This window comes from Myotis brandtii, unplaced genomic scaffold, assembly GCF_000412655.1.
Source record: "Myotis brandtii unplaced genomic scaffold, ASM41265v1 scaffold38, whole genome shotgun sequence".
NCBI classification, from domain to species: domain Eukaryota; kingdom Metazoa; phylum Chordata; class Mammalia; order Chiroptera; family Vespertilionidae; genus Myotis; species Myotis brandtii.
The window spans coordinates 6,668,638-6,682,009 of NW_005364596.1; the positions used below are offsets into that span (position 1 = coordinate 6,668,638).

The 13,372-nt window shown below is 38.6% G+C and overlaps 1 long non-coding RNA gene across 1 annotated transcript in view; it reads left to right on the forward strand.

Moving 5' to 3' along the window:
• The first annotated feature begins 3,544 nt into the window (after positions 1-3,544).
• LOC106727158 overlaps positions 3,545-13,372 on the forward strand; it is a 13,091-nt gene continuing 3,263 nt past the window's right edge. Inside the window, exons 1-2 of the long non-coding RNA XR_001363316.1 lie at positions 3,545-3,648; positions 7,484-7,485. This is a non-coding gene — a long non-coding RNA (uncharacterized LOC106727158). The remainder of the gene's footprint in view (positions 3,649-7,483; positions 7,486-13,372) is intronic.

Here is a 13,372-nt window from a genome sequence, read left to right on the forward strand (position 1 = left end):
CATAGGCTCAAGTGATGAAGTTATGGACAAGAAATACAGGCAGAAGCCGTGTGTGGGTTTTCAGGAAACGTCCTTCAAAGTGGTGAGGCATATCCTCTCATCTCACTGCTTGAAACATGGATGTGATGACTGGAGCAGGAAAAGCATCTCAAACCATAAGAACATCATCATTACAGAAAAAACTGTTCACACCCTCTTCCCAGTGATACTCATTGATCCTTTATTTTTTTTAAAAAAATATCTTTATTGTTGAAAGTATTGCAGAGGTCCCTTATTTTCCTCCATTGATTTTTTTAAAGATATTTTTATTCATTTCAGAGAGGAAGGAAAAAGGAGAGAGAGATAGAAACATCAGTGAGGAGGGAGGATCATTGATTAGCTGCCTCCTGCATGTCCCATACTGAGGATCGAGCCCACAACCTGGGCATGTGCTCTGAACTGAATTGAACCATGACCTCCTGGTTCATAGGTTGATGCTCAACCACTGAGCCATGCCGGCAGGGCCCTCCATTGATTCTTAAATACAGTGAAACATAAGGCTGTGTATGCTCTAATAAATGAACACAGAGCTCAAAGAGGAGCTCGGCACTGTGCAGAGGTTAAGAAAGACACAGATTGTTCAGAATTGTCAAAAGTAACTATTGTGAAAACTTTTTTTTCTAGACTAATTCATAAAGTATATTAACAAATAAAAACATTGATCATTTTAATCACTATAATGATTATGAAAATAACAGCAGCTCGGCACGCAGAGGTTAAGAAAGACACAGATTGTTCAGAATTGTTAAAAGTAACTATTGTGAAAACTTTTTTTTCTAGACTAATTCATCAAGTATATTAACAAATAAAAACATTGATCATTTTAATCACTATAATGATTATGAAAATAACAGTCTGATAACATTTGTGATTTCATAACTGCCTACATTCCTTTTATGCTTAGGTTGGCAAAGGCAAACTCTATATAAGCATTCTAGATGATGGCCTCTAAAAGGAGCCCTTATGTTGACATCTCATCTTCAAATTTGCTTTGCATCTCATCTTTTCCTCTTTTGTATTTTTTAACTTAAATTTTCCATATATGCCTTCATCTTATCCTGAACTCTGTTCCATTCACTATCTCATCCTCTTTAATATACATTTTTCTCTTACTCCTGAGACTTCTTCCATGGCTGGAACATGCTTATCCTGGTTATTCTCTTGCTCTCATTGTCCAATCTGTACTGATTCTACCTTGATTTATGCTCCAAAAGACGACTCGCAAAGGACTGCATCACCAGGGCTCAGTGCTAACCAGGTTTATATATTTTTTATATCAATAGAAGGCAAGGAAAGGAGATGGGAGGCTGTAGGAAGAGAAGTGTAGCTTTTCTGCTACTTTTCCTCTCTGTTGTGGGCCATATTTCTTGGAGTGGCTGTTCCCTGTGTAACTCTATGCTCACTGGGGTCTTCTATTTCCTTCTTTTTTCTCTTCAAATCTAGGAAGGTAAACATCTTCTATTGGTTTCTTTATCCCTAGATGAATCTTTGTAAACAGTCACTTTATATTACAGCCATATGTTGCTTAATGACCGAGATGTATTCTGAGAAATGCATGCATTGTTAGGTGCTTTCTGCACTGTGCAAACACCATAGAGTGCCCTTGCACACACCTAGATGGTATAGCCTCTGGCACACTTAGGCTCTCTGGTATAGTCTTTTGCTCTTAGGCACAAACCTGTACAACATGCTCCTGAACTGAATGCTGTCGGCAAGTGTAACACAATGGTATTTGTGTATCTAAACATCGAAAAGGTACAGTAAAATGATATAAAAGATTAAAAAATGGTTCACCTGCATAGGGCACTTACAATGAATTGAACTTGCAGGACTGGAAGTTCTCTGGGTGAGTCAGTGAGTGAGTGGTGAGTGAACATTAAGGCCTAGGACATCACTGTCCCCTACTATGGGTTTTATAAACAGCGTTCCACAGCCCTCCCCCTGCTCCTTCCCAACAGGATCAGAAATAGAATATCGAAGCTGTCAATGCCGCCTCATAAATAGAGATGTGGGCTAGGTTCATTGAGAAAAAAATGACTGGGTAAGGTGTGGGTCACCATAATAATGACCGGTAGGGAGGAGTGAATGGTGGCCTGAGGATTAGTAGGAATAAGAAGTCAAGGTGCAGAGATAAGTAAACATAGGGGATTGTCACGGCAATGTGATTTTGACTGTTGTATGGTAAAGCAGTGGTCAGATTAAGAAACTTTGTGATAGTCATTTAAAAAAGAGGGCATTTAACATAGAAAACGTATAAAACTGAGGACTCAATATTTTTACTTTTACTTTGGAAATTTGTTTTTTGTTTTATTGACCCTATCGGGCACAAAGGGCTCTCTCTCTGGCATTAGATTCATGGAAGAAATAAAGCTCATCTATGCTGTACATTATTGCAACCTGAAAATATTTCCAAAGTATCCCCTACCACAGAAAGGCTGGCTCCCCTACCACGGAAAGTTCTTACTAAAGTAGCAGTGATACTCAATACTTCAGGTAGTGCCTGTGGACCTGTGTCCTTGTACAGACCCTAGGTCCTCAACAAAGAATTTACAGCAATGTGTCCTGAAGACCTTCAGGCTAGATCTGGGAGGGCTGTGGTACCCTCTAAATATGTAACGCTGGAGGGACAGGCTCCTTGGTGCTGAAATAGGCCAGTGACTTGTCTCACTGTGATGTAATCTGTGCACTCTATATTGAGGTGCTGTGAGTAAGAGGGAATCTATCGCCAAGTCCCACAGACATTGCTCCCATCAAATAATTCCTCCAGAACCACACATTCTTCCATTTCTTACAGGAAGTTCTGCCCCACTATACAACAGAACCACCATCACTGACTGATAGGTTGTTATGCAACAAACACACGACTGTACTAGTATTTGATAGAATGCTGGTGTTCGTTGCTTTCACTGACTACCGTTTCCACCACAAATGCTTCTGTAAATCATTTCCTTAAGTCATTATTTACATCTGAGTGTGTGTCTGTCCATAGCTACCTATCTATCTATCTAGCTATAAATACCTTTCTCTTACCTCAACCTCTCACTAGCACACTTCCCTCCACTTTTAGAAATAAATGAATATAATGTGACTTTCAACTCACCTACTCAACTATAATTATTCCCTTGAATTTTCCAAATGACCTGTATTCTCAATCCAATGGCATTATTTAAGTTCTCTGTCTCCTTGATATTTCCTAAACAATTAACCTCCATGACAACTTTCCTATGAACAATTTCCATTCACTATGCTCAACCAATTCTTCTATATTTTCCTTTCATTTTACCTTGGCTTTTCTCTTTCAATCCTCTGTCTCTTATGTAGTGGCACTTTTAAAATTTCTACTCATTCTTTCAGGTACTTCCATGGCCTTATGATAGATGATGATGATAGAGAGATGATAGATAGATGATAGATAGATGATAGATAGATAGATAGATGATGATAGATAGGGATATATATTAGAGGCCCATTGCACAAAGACATTTGTGCAATAGGCCTTCCTTCCCCTGGCTGCCGGCACTGGTTTTCCTCCAGCACCTGGGACCCAGGCCTTCATTCTGGCCACAGTGGAGAATCCAAGCCTCTTCAGTCTTCAGTCTTCAGTCTTCAGTCTTCAGTCTTCAGTCTTCACTCCGGCCGGAGCCTTCAGTCTTTGCTCCATTAACCCACCATCTTTGTTGGGTTAATTTGCATACTCATCCTGATTGGCTAGTGGGCATAGCAGAGTGACACCAATTTGCATGCTTCTCTTTTATTAGTGTAGATATATACTGTATATATAATCTCCAAACCTGTGCCATCCACTAAATTCTGTATCTCATTTAATTGTATAACATTCACACAATCATTTTTTCTCAAAATCCTAAAACCATTTTTAATTTATTCCTCTTTTTCCTGTTACCTAAAATTAAATGAGTCAGCTTACTTCTATCTTAGCATTGTCTCTGAACTCCATACTCCTTTTCTTTCCCTCTTCATTTGCCCTAGTGAAGACAATATTTTATTTATTTATTTATTTGTTTGTTTGTTTGTTTATTTTTAAGTTTTATTCTATTGTTTAAAGTATTACATATAGTATCATATATGTCTCCTTTTTCCTCCTTGACCTCTCCCCGGCCATCCCCACCCCCCCAGCACATGCTCTCACCCGCCTCTAGTGTCTGTGTCCATTGGTTATGCTTATATGCATGCATCAAGTCCTTTGGTTGATCTCTTATTCCCACCCCCTCCTCCTCCTCTGCCTTCCCACTGAAGTTTGACAGTCTGTTTGATGCTTCTTTCTCTCTGTATCTATTTTTGTTCATCAGTTTATAATGTTCATTATATTCCACAAATGAGTGAGATTATGTGATATTTATCTTTCTCTGACTGGCTTATTTCACTTAGCATAATGTTCTCCGGGTCCATCCATGCTGTTGCGAATGGTAAGAGTTCTTTCTTTTTTATAGCAGCATAGTATTCCATTGTGTAGATGTACCACATCTTTTTCAGATTGGAGCTAAATCAAAGAGATCCTTTAGCACCATATTTAAAAATCTAGATTTACATCTCCAACAGACAATATTTATTTTTAAGTTGTATCATTGTAGAAGTTTCCTCTTAGAGTTTTCTAGCTACCCTTTCTCCTGTATATTACACACTACCCACTACCACATTGCCATGACTTCATTGCTCAAAATTTCTTATCTTTCCATGATGGAAATCTAGATTTTTAAATATGGTGCTAAAGGGTCTATTTGATTTAGCTGCAATCTGACTCTCAATCAGTCTTAGTCTTCTCCAATTCCCTACATCATTTCACTGCTGTTAGTCAACCTGTCTCTCTGCCTGGTACATCCTTCAACTCTAATTTCAAGTACGTCCATGTTTGAGACGTGGCACAAATGACATGTCATTCATGTCCTGCTTTCCCTGATCTATGCCAGTAGTTGTTGAAGTTATCACTTAAAAAAATTACTGGCTGCCTTCCTTTAGATAAATGTATAATGCAAATCTTATTTCATGTAAGGGCAAGGATGATGTTATCATTGTATCCCTTAAAATGCCTGGCAAAGCCTCTGTAAGGAGACCCTCTTTTAATTAATTTAAATTTATATGGATTTAACTCACTATGACTTAATTCAGACGCTCCAATGAATATCTCCAGGTTCCTAAAATTCTCAGCATTAAATCAATTAACTAATCTTGTGGTAATGCTGTCTTCTGTTGTAACCTAAAACAGGGTTGGTAGTTGCTCAATGTAATTGAGTGTGCCAAAAGTTCAGTTGTTCTGACTCTCCAAGGACTGCCTAGACAGATGGCCAACTGGCAGGAGCCCAGAAATGCTAGTTCTACCTATTAAGGACCATCAGAACAACTAAATCTTACAGATGCTGACACAGTGAATACATTTTTATTGTGCTGATTTGCTGACAAATTGCAATTATATGCAAATAACTATGTGTCTTAAGGAAATATATTTGGATAAATGAAAATACTTTAGACCTTGAATTTTTAGAATCATGATGTTACAATTCCTTTTTAAATTGTGCTTCCTAGCTTTATTTTTACTTTGAAACTGTTAGTTAAGTACTTCATTATGTGGGAGGAGGCATTATACCATGAACTGATTCAATTTAGTCTTGATTTTAAAAATACTAAATTGGAAACTGTGCCAATAAGAACATTTACATCATACCAAAGTTAAAATAATTCAGTCAGTCAGCAAATAAGTGTGCAATACCAGAGGCAGGTAATACAAGAATCCAAAATGAATTCTATTCTCAGAGGTGATTCTCCAGCATGCTTGAGGAGGCCCTGAGGTTACATAAACTTGGGTGGAATTTCCTGTTTTGCTGCATGAAATTTCCATGATAAAAAATAGAAGATGGAGAAGAGAGAAAGAAAAAAAAGTAAAAACAAAACAAACACAAAAAATTGCATGGTTTCCAATTCTAGATATAGTGTTTTAAACAGAAATAAGTACAACTACATTAACTTTAGATATTTATTACAGTTTGGGCTTTATTTTCAATATGATAAGCATATTCACAGCTGCATTAAAAAATTGAGGCAACAATATGATTCAAAAGATTAAAATGACCATTTATTTCTAAAGCTCCAGATGTTTGAAATCTGACTGTACCAACTTAATTTATGCAAAAACAATAATACTGGTGTTTCTGGGACCACCAGAAGCAGTTATAACAGTTGTATAAAGAATTATATATATTATTTTACATTTTTATTTCAGGCCTTCTGTCCTTCAGTTGACTTGTGAAGATAAGGTCCAATTAATGTCACTAAGTCTGAAAAATTTCCTTACACATATGTTGAATGGGATTGCCTATAGTTCATTACTTCAGCAACATAGCAATAAATGTATAGATCCATAATTTATGGGAAAATGTAAGAAGTGTCTTTATAAGTATTCAATTCCTACTAGTAAATGTCTAATGAATTATTTCCAAGTTTATTTGAAAACATTTTAAAATAATGTAATGATAGTGAGTGACTATTCAACAGTAATTATGTGAGTTTTAAAATATCAGAATTAAACAAAGTAAAAATAATATCATAGGAAATTACGTTCTCCAATATCTACACTGTTTTTATAAATAATAGAGAATAGGAAAAAGAAAACAATACCCCCTTCCCTTCAAAAAAAGAATATCAGCTTTCCAATAGCAGATTGTAAACCATGGGGTAAAAAACTCATGGCTCTAAGATTGTGAAGGTTTCTTTTTTTTTATCCTTAGAAGTGATAAATCATGATTATTGTTAGATCAAGTACATTAACTAGAATTTTTTAAAAAGCACTAGAAGGGTTGTAACTGGAGATTTTTTGTGTCTAACCTAAAGAAAAATTAACTTTACTTTTTCCACCATCAAATGAATCCCCAGAGTTAGAAAAAAATGTAATTTCTTGCTTTCATTTTTCTTTCAGAATAAACAATAAATAGTGAAATCATCAACCACCTTCATGAAGGATTTTTGTCTAACAAATACTTTTGAGCTCTCAACATGCATTTTAGGTGCCAACTTTTTCTCAAACTTCATAATTGGTCCTGGTGCTTATCTTTCTCTCATCATAATATTCTCACAGAGTTGTGTGTGTTTTTAATAGTGTGGCACTGTATGTATTTCACGTCATTTCAAATACTGTTTTTTGGGGGAAAACACGCACACACATAGGGCAGGAAAAATGTCAAAAAATCCAAGAGCTCACAGTAGGGTTTGCGAAGGGCAGTGGGAACAACAGAAAGAAGCTACTGGACTGGGACAAACTAATATGACCAGATGAAAATCTTCCTTGGATGGCTGGAAGGATGAGATTAAAGCCTGGAGAAACCACTCAGTTACTCCAGCCTGTCTTCTCAATAGAGTTGCATGTGCAACAGTCAACGCAACCATCCAGTGACCTGTATTGATCATCAAGACGGCTGGACTAAATGGTTCCGCAGAGCCGTGAGGGTCTGTTTGCTTGGACATAGATAGTCACAGCAAGATATGCACAGGAATATTAATTATGGAGACAGGCAAGCAGCACGAGAATGCCTGGGAAAGCCCCGCAGAAGGAAGCAGCCTCGTTTCCCGCAGAGCTCTACAGCACACACAGGCGCTCTCCCGCTCACTGAGCACAGGCGGAGTTGTTGTCCTGCTGCTTTATGTTAATTAGAGAATAAATAAGTGGCCAACTGTAGTCTGTGGGCATATGTTGGTCAACTGTCTCTGTCTAATTAGGTTGTAAGCCCACTGGGCAGAGGCCTCATTTAAATCTATGTTCTGGAAAGCACTTAGTGCCTTTGTTGAGGCCTGGTGACTGTGAGAGACTAGGGCAAATAAATGGCTGAGGTTTAATAAGCAAGCAAAAAAAGTTTTTTTAAATTTTTTGTGCGTGTGTTTGGTATGTTGCAGAATGCTGACTAAATCATTTGAGCAAAGCATGGAAGGTTCCTTTTCATAGACTAACACCCCATATGTTGCTCTATGTAGTATAATAAGCATATAGGGATTGTATGTAAATTGTACATAATTTAATAAACTTGTAGTTTAATAAAATAAATTCTATAAAGTTTATATGTACTCTTTTTATGTAATACATGTACAGTATTTACAAAAGTAATAACATAAACAGCAAATGGAATATATTCTAGTTTGAGTGCCAGAATCTATGGCGTGTGTGTGTGTCAGTGTGTGCACATGTGTGTGCACCGTACATATAAGTGTGAGGTTATGCAACTAACTATATCAGGGGTCCTCAAACTACGGCCCGTGGGCCACATGCAAATACAAATATTGTATTTGTTCCCACTTTTTTTTTTTTTACTTCAAAATAAGATATGTGCAGTGTGCATAGGAATTTGTTCATAGTTTTTTTTTAAACTATAGTCCAGCCCTCCAAAGGTCTGAGGCACAGTGAACTGGCCCCCTGTTTAAAAAGTTTGAGGACCCCTGATCTATATTATAAAAGGCCTGTGGCTGTCACACCCTAACATGGAACGACCAAGCAACTGGTCACCAGGAGGTGCTGTAGCACCTCTCGGTCCTTCCCCCTGGCCCATGAGCTGCTAGAGGCGGTGGGGTGGGGCATGCGGTGCCGGGACTCATACAGGGCTGGGACTCATGCAGGGCTGGCGGAGCTCATGCAGGGCTGGCAGGGCTCACACAGCAAGAGGCAGGGCTCACGCGGGAAGAGGCAGGGCCCGCGGCTCGCGCAGGGCAGGTATGGGGTCCTGCCAGTGTGGCAGGTCTGGGTCTCTCACGATTTTGTGCGCTGGGCCTCTAGTATTTATATAATGCAATAATGTAATGTGTGGATGCATCTCATTACACACATAGATGACTATGTATTCAGACATTCATTAAAATGTCTAAGTAGTGGATAATCTCTATTTTATATTTTTGTTTGTATAGTTCAGAAAAGTCTCTTTTCTTTTCCTATATGTCCTCTGCTACCTGTCACTCCATCATGTTTGTTACACTGAGTTTCAGAAAGGTGGTGTTAGCTGCTGGCAGTAAAGGGTGAGAAAGTAGAAATTAAAATATACACATTCATATATGTGTGTGTATGATTATTGTGTGTGTTTAAATGCTACTTCTTATCTGTGTAGACTCAATCATTCACTTCTTTGAACTCCTACAGCATTAAATTATATACTGTCTCCCAGTAACACATGTGTACATGTGCCTGCATCTGTCTGTAATACATCTTTTCCCCAAGAGGCTTAAGCTATGCTAGAATAAAGATCAGACCTTATTTTATTTTATGTTCTTAGTGTTTTACTTCAGTGCTTGCCAAAGTAATTTTCAACAAACACTTAGTGGTTGATTGAAACTATGTTTATTTACTACGTATTTTATATTTCCTATCTACTATGTATATTTTAATTCCTATATTATGACAAATTTGATACTTGCATGAATTTCTAAACTGTTTTATACTTTAATCCTATATAATAAAAGAGAAAGATGCAAATTAACCATCCCTCTGCTACGCTTAAGCCACACCCACAAGCCATGCCCACAGCCATGCCCACAAGCCAATCAGGAGTGAGTATGTAAATTAACCCAGCTAAGATGGCGGCGGCCACAGAGCTGGAGCGAGCAGGAGGCTTGGGTTGCTCCTGGTGATGGAGGAAGCCAAGCTTTCCACCTGCCCTGGCCGGACCTGGGCTCCGCTTAAGGCTACAAAGTTTCAATTATAGAAGATAAATAAATCCCAGAAAAAAGAAAAAAGGAGAGGCTGGGAGCTTGGGTCACCGGGGGGCATGGCCAGCCTGAAAGCAGCCATCAGCCCCTCACCCAGGCTGGCCAGGCACCCCAGCAGGACCCCCACCCTGATTCTGGACACCCTTCAGGGCAAACCAGCCGGCCCCCACCAGGGCACTAGGCCTCTATCCTATATAATAAAAGTGTAATGTGCATATTGACCCTAACAGCAGAACGACTGGGAATGACTGGTCACTATGACACACACTGACCACCAGGGGGCAGACGCTCAATGCAGGTTCTTCCGACTGGTGGTCAGTGCACTCCCACAGGGGGAGCTCTGCTCAGCCACAAGCCAGGCTGATGGCTGCAAGCACTGCAGTGGTGGCGGGAGCCTCTCCCGCATCCTCAGCAGAGCTAAGGATGTACGACTGCAGCTTAGGCCTGCTCCCCGCTGGCAAGTGGACATCCCCCGAGGGGTCCCAGACTGCGAGAGGGCACAGGCTGGGCTGAGGGACCCCCCTGAGTGCACAAATTTTTGTGCACTGGGCCTCTAGTTTATTATAAGTATTATTATATACATAATAGAGAAGGAATAGACAGTGGTTTGGGAAAGAAGTAGCTGGCTTAAAGTATTTGCTCATGTTCATTTATCACAAAATGTAGAAAGACATTTTAAAAAACTGAGACATCTCTTGGTGACTTTCTAAATATAATCATCACTTTCTACAACTAGAAGCTTGCATTGCTCATGTTGATCTGCTCTCAGGGGTGGTAGGATAGTAACTGCCTGAAACTTGGTAACTGGAGTAGAGGGTTCATTGATAGAACACCTGCCATCAGCTACAATCCTTCTGGGATTGACGAACTTAGATTTCTCTGGAAACCCTAATATTCTTTTCTAGTCACATGTAAAGACAACATGCATTTACCACTTTGTCTCAAGCTCTGTCTGTCCTTCCTTTTCCTTTCTTCCCAGTTAGTAAAACACTCTTACCAAACGCTTGTCTCCTTGGATGACATACGCTCCTAGTAGATGTGGCCTTTTTTTAATCAACAAAAATATCAAGAGTTGGTCTAGTGCCTAGTCCTGGATGTTGCCTTCTTGTCCTTCCTATGATTTATATCCCTTAAAAGATCTTCTTAGGAATTCTTTGCTCACACCATTTTTTCATGTATGTAATTCCCCTTTACCTGTGATTTTTGTCAATGTGCTCCTCAAAAAAACTTTGTAGAATCAAGTTTAAAACCCACAACACACATAAATTATCTAAATTAAATCCATCTTTATTTTTTCTCTTTGAAAACTTTATCTAGCTGTCAATCAGGTTTTGCTACCCATTTTCTAGATATTGATAACTTTAATCTAGATGTGACTATATACCAAGTACTTAAATAAACCTTTATATTCATGACCTCATTTTAATTTTATGATATCCATTTGTACTAAGCATTTGACTCATTTTAATGCAGCAAATGAGCATTACAGAGAATATATTCCTTGACCAATGTCATCTAGCTATCAACTATAGAGACAGATAATTTTATTTTATTTATTTTTTTACTTGCTACTTGGTGACATATATTTATGTTGTTATCATTTGTCTTCCCCTCCACTAGAATGTATATCTTTAAGATCAGAGATTTTCATGTTTTATTCACTATTGTGTCTATAACAGTATTTGACCTCTAGTAAGTTCAGTCTCTCAGTTGCTCAGTCTCTCTGTATCTATCTATCTATCTATCTATCTATCTATCTATCTATCTATCATCTATCATCTATCATCTATCTATCATCTACCTATCTATCTATCAATCAATCATCTATCTATCTATCTATCCATCTATCATCTATCTATTATCTATCTATCTATCTATCTATCTATCTATCTATCTATCTATTATCTAGCATCTAGCATCTATCTATCTATCTAGCATCTCTCTCTCTATCATCTATCTATCTTTCTATCTATATCTATCTGTCATCTGGCATCTAGCATCTATCTATCTATCTAGCATCTCTCTCTCTATCATCTATCTATCTCTCTATCTATATCTATCTGTCATCTGTCTATCTATCATCTATCATCTATTTATTTATCTATCATCTATCTATTATCTATCTATCATCTATCTATCATCTATCTATCTATCATATATTTATCTATTATCTATCATCTATTTATTTATCTATCATCTATCATCTATCTACCTATCATCTATCCATCTATTATCTATCTATCTATCTATCTATCTATCTATCTATCTATCTACCTATCTATCATCTATCTATCATCTGTCATCTACCTATCTATCATCTATTTATCTATCATCTATCATTTATCATCTATCTATCACCTATCTACCTTTGTATCTAAAATAATGTGTTGTAAAATAAGGAAATAAATAAAATAAGCTCCTACTAAGTGTGAGGTACAGTACTTTTTTATCCTTCAAGGCCTTCCTCAGATGCCACCGCTGTGGATCTTCCCTTGCTTAACCTTCCATACACTTTCCCAAACTGGAAGTGATTGTCCTCTTCCATATACTCTAGCCCTTTAATGGCACTGACCAGTATTATGGTTCATTATTTACTGTTGGCCTAAATACAGATGAGCCTAAAGCACTTTCAACATAAAATAAAATAAAAAACGCCTCCAAATTTTTTATTTTTTTGTTTTAAAGATATATTTTTAATTTCTTCAGCCTGACCTCTGAAAAAAAAAAAAGGAGAGAAAAAGTGCTGACCAGGCAGCCTGAGATACACCTAAAGTTTCAAGTCACTTTTCAAAAAAGGAAAAGGCACCAGTGGCCAACTGGGACATGGCTTTGTTTTCTGTGGCTTCACTGCCATCTCAAGGGCATGACAAAGCCAATGCAGGACACATTCCTCCTCTCCAGGAAGGTGTAGTGAAGTGGGATTAGTGAAAAGAGGGAAGCCATTGTTCAGTGGAGCAAAGCAGGTAGGAGGCTCTATCACAGCCATGCACAGCTAAATATCTACACTAATAAAAGAGAAACATGCAAATTGGTGTCACTCTGCTACACCCACCAGCCAATCAGATGAGTATGCAAATTAACCCAACAAAAATGGCGGTTGATTTGCATAAGCAGGCGTGGAGCAAAGACTGAAGACAATGTAGAAGGAAGCCAAGCGCTGCAGAAGGGAGCGAAGCTGCAGAGAAGCAAGCGGGGCGGCAGAGGCATGAGGGAAGCAAGGGGGGCTGTGGAGATGGGAGGGAAACAAGCTGGCGGTGGAGGTGGGAGGGAAGGAAGTGGGGCGGCAGAGGCAAGAGCAAAGCCCGCCTCGGCGGGTTTCGCTCCCTTCTCTGCTTCGCTCTGGTCGCAGGAAGCCCTATTCTTTTTTTAAAAAAAATATATTTTATTGATTTTTTTTACAAAGAGTAAGGGAGAGGGATAGAGAGTTAGAATCATCAATGGGAGAGAAAAATCGATCAGCTGCCTCCTGCACACACCCTACTGGGGATGTGCCCTCAACCAAGGTACATGCCCTTCACCGGAATCGAACCTGGGACCCTTGAGTCCGCAGGCTGACGCTCTATCCACTGAGCCAAACCAGTTATGGCAGGAAGCCCTATTCTTACAGGAATCTTCCTGCAAGGGGCCTCTAGTATATATATAT